The 7,216-nt window shown below is 34.0% G+C and overlaps 1 protein-coding gene across 1 annotated transcript in view; it reads left to right on the top strand.

Moving 5' to 3' along the window:
* The window catches only part of SLITRK4 (SLIT and NTRK like family member 4), a 13,326-nt gene extending 10,614 nt beyond the window's left edge, over positions 1-2,712 (top strand). The window contains exon 2 of the transcript XR_010132590.1: positions 854-2,712. The gene's annotated coding sequence lies outside the window, so the exon portion shown is untranslated. The remainder of the gene's footprint in view (positions 1-853) is intronic.
* Positions 2,713-7,216: the final 4,504 nt, after the last annotated feature.

Here is a 7,216-nt window from a genome sequence, read left to right as displayed (position 1 = left end):
TCATGGGTATGGACTACGTTAGAATGATTGCAAACAAATTTAGATCTTATGAAATCAGTGAAGGGGTTGAGATAATATATTGTGTCCATGTAATATAAATCAAGTTTTAAATTATTTTTTTATGAAATCAATAAAGATGATTCAATTCTTTAAAAGTAAGTCTTTGTGTAATTTTATGAGAAAGCAGCTATTAAAGTAGAGTGATTCAAGTCTATAAGGCAATTTATATTCTATATTTAGTTTTTCATTCTGAATAGACTGAAAAAATATATGAATTAGAAATTTATTTAAGACCATCTTTCTTTTGTTGCTTTTTTTAAACATTTACTTTTCTTTAAGCCATAAGGATGCATAAATTATACAGGGCATGACCTTATGAGTAACATCAACAGGTATTTCAGAAATAACAGAACACGTCTAGAAATGTATGGTGGTAATATTAATCTATAATATTTTTTGCATGATTTGTACATTGACATTGTGTGAAATGAGCACACCGAGGTTTTTTTGTTGTTACTGTCGCATCCAAAGAGTTGGGGAGAAACTATATTAAGAATGTATTTATAATCACTATTTTAAAATAAAGTAAAAAAAATATTGTATTGTTTTTACCCTGATTTGATTATCAGTATTTTAGGTTAATTTGTAAGAGAAAAATCAAGTAATGCTGTAAAAGCTCATGTAAATCACAGAAAAGAACTGTTTTAATGACTTTTGTTTGCTTTTAATAACATCAAGGTATTAGAATTTATTAATTGCCATTTTTATGAAAGTATTAATAAAATTGTTTGCTACAATGATATTTCTGAAGCCACAGTTTGTTAAATATATTTGTCTTTCCATTATTTTTCAGAAAAACATAAAGCAGTAACCAAACTGATCATTTCACCCAGATTTGAGGGTAAGATACAGCTTTAGACTACTGTTTATATTCAACTTAACTGCTAAATCTCTGTTAAAAAAAATGCTTTCTTTAGAAACATATTTTCAATCTGTGTTCCTTCCCACTGGCAGCCCCTTTGGAGAAGAGTCAGACAGTGCCAAGATCAACATGCTTTTGATTCTTGCCCATTCTTTTGAATCAGTTGGATTCTGACATAACTTCAGATAAGCAAATACTAATATTTAGTCTTAACTATCTGCTCAAATACTTTTAGAAAACCTTCAGTACCTCTGTATTCCATTGCCAGTTTGCCTGGTTACAGGTTAGTTACCCACTTATGGAGTGAATTGTGATTTGTATTTGGTTCTTTTAAAGATGACCAAAATTATCAATCCATGACTTTACCCAAATTATTATTGTTGTGGAAAATGAACTAATTGCATTACGGTTAACTTGAGGGCAGAAATGAATGTAACTGACTATATTGACCAGTACAGTGGGTTTAAGGTTCATATATTTACGTTAAGAAAAGTAAACACAGAAACAGAGAGAGAGAGAATATAAATTAAGATTGTTGTTGCTTTACACGTATACATAGGTATGCTGAAGGTGTGAACAGTATAGATAGCATATACAAGTACTTTTAGACTAAATGCCTTATGCATCTGAGGAGATACACTGTAGGATTGTGTTATTTTATTTATTTATGAGTACTGAGCACAGAGCTTTGGGTTCCAGCCACTTCTGTTATGTAGACAAGTGGCATCAAATCAAGGTTTGGCATCATTTCTAGTGCTCATCCAATTAGTCATTGTGGTCAGATGGGCTGCACTAAAATAAAATATCCTGTTTGTGGCTTCACTTACCTAGAATAACTGGTGACATATATCAAGTTCACCTGATAATTGTTAACTCTCAATTTCAGATTTCCTAAGGATCTATTCTTTGTTAATTTAAAAGCAAATGGGAACTAAAATGAATTTTAATAACTTACTTTGTACAAAACTGCCCTTAATCTAATTTGGAATTTTATTTTGTTTTATTTATTTATTTATTTAATGTCCTTTTGTTTCTACTGGTTGATAGGATTGTGTTTTAAAAGGGAAAATCGAGGAAGGGAAATTGTGTTGTTTATCTTATATGAAATGATGGTTTTTTTTAATTTTTAAAAATTATTTTAACCTGTTGTTCTTATGTCTACAGGGGGAAAATAAAGTAGGGCTCTGAGGCATTTGAATATTTTAGACCAAATAATTGCTATTGAGAATAAAGATTCAAGCTTCTCATTAATCCATAATTGACATTTCTACTGACTGTAGGACCCAGAACCAGGAGAGAATTACTCAACCCTCCACTTTAGTTTACTTCTGTAGACACTGCCTAAATAGAAATAGAAATTCTGGTGATTTCAATAACATCAAAAATGACAAATTACCTGTTTAACTTAAAAAGGTCATGAATGAGGCCTTCAGAGAAATAATATTAATAATATAATGAATAACCATAGAGCAGTGCCTTTAAATTAGCCATAGGAAGGAAATAGTCTTTTCACGTTTCTGAACAATATATTTCTCTTACTTGGCACCTCACAAATACTAGATCATGTCAGACGCGGCTGGTTAATAGCTGCAGGAAGGCATGTTGTGCAGTGGATATTGCTCATGGAAGTGTGTGAAAATAATAGTAAGCTTTGTTCTCCCTGCTAAGACTTGCTATGTATATTTCCATCATTGTTTCATGTAAACTGAACCATTGTGGTAAGCTTTTGGAGTTGATATGGAATCACTTTAATGCTGTTTTCACAAATAAAAGTTTTTTCTTATAGGTCACATTTGTAGCCATTCAGTGTGTTTATTAGTGTGAAATTAGTAAAGCTCAAGCTCAAAAAGAAATGCAAATAGTCTGGTTTTTAGCTGACGCAATCAATATATTAGTTTACATGGCTAGGCCAGGTCTACCTACACACATACACATGCATACCCATAAGAAAGATAGAGAGTAATGTGTGCAAATAGTGAATTATACACAGAGGGAATTATCTAGTTAATGTAAACAAAATATTTCTACCTTGACTACCTACGTGACTACCTAGATGTTTCAAATCCAAGTAGATTGGGACCTAAATATTAATTGTCCTTTTTTTTTCGCCTACACTTGAAATTAAAACCTGACCACTTTGTCATATATAGTAGAAATTATGCCCAGCTTATCTCCCAAGACTTCTCTGGGTTTCAGTTATTTGTTGTCTTGAGATTTTATTTTGATTTTCCTTGTTAACATTTTTCATCACTATCATCTCCAAATTATATGCTTAATAAATATATAGTGCTGTGTACAATTTTCAGGCAACCAGCCCAGGTGCAAATCAGTGCTGCTACTACCTTTCACAAACGTTATTCAGAGAACCGTGCAGGAGCATTTAAATCCAAAATAATCCCAGGATGAGGATTTAATTAGAAATTATTGGAACAGGTATGTTTTTTTTCCCTTAAAGAAGGAAAAGTTGGTTGAAAATTATGACTAAAGAGCAGCAGGAGAACAAAGGAGTATTAAGAGAAAAAAATATTTACTTATCAGATAGAATTCAGAACTTAAATACTGAACAAATGTATCATAAAATAAGTCAAATCGTAGATTTCTTTCTCCTTATTATTTACCTCGGCTTTATTTCTTTTAAACAGATATGAAATCTAGGCTTTGTCAACACAATAGTAATTTATAGCTTTTATAGAATCCACTGGTCAATTAAAACATTTAATTACCTTTGCAACCCCTATGGATTTTTTTCTTAGTTGACTAACATCAAGGACTGACTGATTCTCAAAGCCTCCCAATACAGTTTTAGCTGTCAAAAAATGATAAGTAGCATTTGTGTTTAATGAGAATAAGAGGTGAAAAATGCGTATCATAGAAAACCATCATGATAGGGAGCAAAATAAATTAGTACAAACATTTGGGTTCCCAGATACAAAAACTTGTGGTCAAAAAGCTGCCAGACCTTTTGGGCTGTTTTCAGAAATCTTATTTTTAAAAAAATATATCAAGTGCCTATTTCAGAAGCTATTTCCTGTATGAATCCCCAGGAAGCCATGTATCTGCCATGGATCCCCTTGCTCCGTAGCAAGATGTGTCACATTTGCCAAGTCCTCCCTGCTGGAAATTTTTCTCTTCTGCTGTTACAAGCAACCAACACTGTCTATGGCATTGGCTAGCTTAGGGAGAATTTTTTCACTGTTTTTTGGTAGTTGGTGGTAATATGCACAAAAAGTCTAGGAGTCTCAATACCAGCATATATTTACCTTTGTAATATTACCATACTGGAGAGCATTTGGGTCCTGTATATTTTACACATTGCATCTTTGTTTTTATTCATCAGTTGTCCTCCATCCCACAGAAGCTACTAGTTATTTTATTCATCCCTCTCTTTCAAAGTAGAAGCTGATCACCATCCTGAAATCTCAGTTATTTATAGAAATAATCATCACACTTCTATGTGTCCACTTCCTTCTATAACTTCTAGAAATATAGAAAATTTAGTACAGTAAGTGATGGATTTAAAAGGAAGTCCTACTGACACACAAAAAAATCATGATATGAAGACAGAGTGACTTACCAGAAAAAAACAACTTTAGGAAGTCATTTCTTAAGTTTTAGATTTCCTTGCTTTGCAATTAGACTTCAGTGCCTTCGCTTGTGAGCTGGACCCAGTGAAATCAGTTTTCACTCTGGGGCCGCGCAATAACTGGAAATGATATTATTGCTGACATGTGGGCAGGTTTGCCATGTGTTGCCATAAACATGGCTGCTATTTTCTCCTTGCACTTTCAACTTCAGAAAATATTCATTCTCTCAGATTTGGCACAGCTGCTGAAATGCTGCTGTATCAATTCTCACCATGAAAATTCAAAAAGAATTTTTTTTCAATATGTAACTGAGCAGTTACACAAAAATGTGTATTGGAAACTGGATAAAAACATCAGGATAAAGAAGATAACTAGTGTGTTCATAAGAAAAGAGGGTTTTAAGGAAGTGAAATGCAGGCATTTTATTAAAAATTACATCTACCACCTCCCTTTGAACTTGTCGACTTTTTGAAGACTCCAATGTATGCATTATAAGGGGAATAGGACTCTGTTTATACGCAGCATTTTCACTCTCTGCTCATTCTTCTTGGTTGCCTAGGCTGGGCTGCAGTGGAGAATGTGTGAACGGTAACTTTGTTTTTAAATCCCAAAAGCATATATGATTTCAGTTGCTCATTTGAATATTAACACATTGGACATGGCCAGTTTCTAACATAATATTTTTACTACAGCCAATTGAGACTTCACTGAATGACCTTTATTTCATCTTAAAGGTTATCAGAGCAGGGGTAAACTAAGAGGCTGTTGGTCAGTTTCAATGTTTAAAGACCATCACAGGAAGACTGAGTATATGTACTCCGAATTTCCAAGTCAGATTATTTGGTCCCAATTTCTTCTCTTTTGAAAGAGTAACTAGGGCTAGAGAGGGCAAGTGACTTGCCCAAGGTCAAAAAATTATTACAGCTAGTCTGGTCTAGGACCTGATTCTCCTCACTCGCAGGATCATGTTATTTTCATTACACTGCTTTGTTTGCAAGTTCCAGAGAGGAAAATGAGCATCTGTGGGTGAAGCTTCAGGCAGACATTCCAATGCAGCATAAGGACATTTTCTGTAAGGTTTTAGAATGCTCTATAACTGGAATGAACTAGATACAAAATGCAGAGCTCTTAGTCCTTAGAAGTGTTCAAGCTGAGGATGGTTCTAACAAGGAGGATGGATGTTATTCAAGAAAATTTATTTGAATGCGAGCTTGGACTAGGTGATCTTGGAGGACACTTGAAACTCTTAAGACACTAAGGATTCTGTAGTGTATACACTATAATCATTTACCAAGCAAGTCAAAACTATCAAATATTTTTCATCTGAAATATTTAATTAATTGATCTTTGTAGTTTAATGACTAGCAGATGATCTCTACTAGTAGAATAACAAATTAATAACTCCAAAAATACCAGTTAGGTATTAGGCATCATGATAAAAGGGACATAGAGTGAAATCTCCCCCACTATATAATGTTTGTGTTTTTAAGGGTCAGCATTTCAAAAAGAATAGTCTCTGATGTTTAATTTTTTTACAAAGGAAAAACAAATTCTTTTGTACATTACACTGAAGATGGCACTGTAGTGACAACCCCACAGTAGAAATGCTGAGACATGCCGGTATATGTTATTTCAATCCTCAATTTCAATTTTGAGAATATTTCTTGAGCTTGGCAAATGGAACATAAAGGTTAATATCTTGTAACATCATCTTTGCTAATTGGAGTTGGGTGCATTTTTTTTATAATTTACTCTCAGTAAGATAGAACTGAACTTTATTCCAAAGAATTGCAGTTCAGGTTGCAGCTCAATAGACTATATTCAGAATAGAAACTGCAAATTATCTGATCTGTAAAAATTATTAGAAATATTTATTTGAATTTTATTCCATAAAGATAGTTTTCTTTAAAAAAAAAAAAAGTAAAGGGAAAATAAAACCATTCCGACCTCAAGGACTGTTTGGTTTATTTATTTGGGATGCTATTAATTTTTAAAGATTCTGGGTACACCCAGGATGACTCTGAAATGCAATTTCTAGGTTTTCTTTATTCCATCCATATCATTAACTAGAGCTCCAGCGAATGTGGCTACCATGCAATTCCTGGTCCCTTTAATCACAAAGAGTATTCCCTCAGGTACCAGCAACTCATTCAAAATTAGCAGTTTTATACTTTGGAGTCATACTTCACTTTTAAATAGTCACAGTGTTAAACATATACATAACCTCTGCCCAAGTGATTTTATGTTTTAGTAGAGAAGAATAGAAGGGAATAAAAATATTTACTTTGACTTAACACTGATGTCCAAGGCATGTTGACCCTCCGGCCTTCCCTCTCTCTTCATCTCACATGCCTATGGATGATAACACTTTATCTGTCTGCTCCCTGTGCAGTCTCATAGCTCCTCATTCAAACATTACCTCTTGTGACAGTGGCCATATGCCCCAACCCTCACTAAAACTGTTTCTGTTTAACAATGTTTTTCTGATAATTCAAATTCAGATGCCAGATTCACATGCTGCTAATTCACAGGCCCATCAAATATGTCAGTACTCTGAGACATTTTCAAGAGAGGACATCGGCCGGGCGCGGTGGCTCACGCCTGTAATCCCAGCACTTTGGGAGGCCGAGGTGGGTGGATCACGAGGTCAGGAGATCGGGACCATCCTGGCTAACGCGGTGAAACCCCGTCTCTAGTAAAAATACAAAAA

This window comes from Gorilla gorilla, chromosome X (genome assembly GCF_029281585.2).
Source record: "Gorilla gorilla gorilla isolate KB3781 chromosome X, NHGRI_mGorGor1-v2.1_pri, whole genome shotgun sequence".
NCBI lineage: Eukaryota > Metazoa > Chordata > Mammalia > Primates > Hominidae > Gorilla > Gorilla gorilla.
Note: the sequence above shows the minus strand (reverse complement) of the source record. Positions and strands in the feature narration are given on the sequence as shown.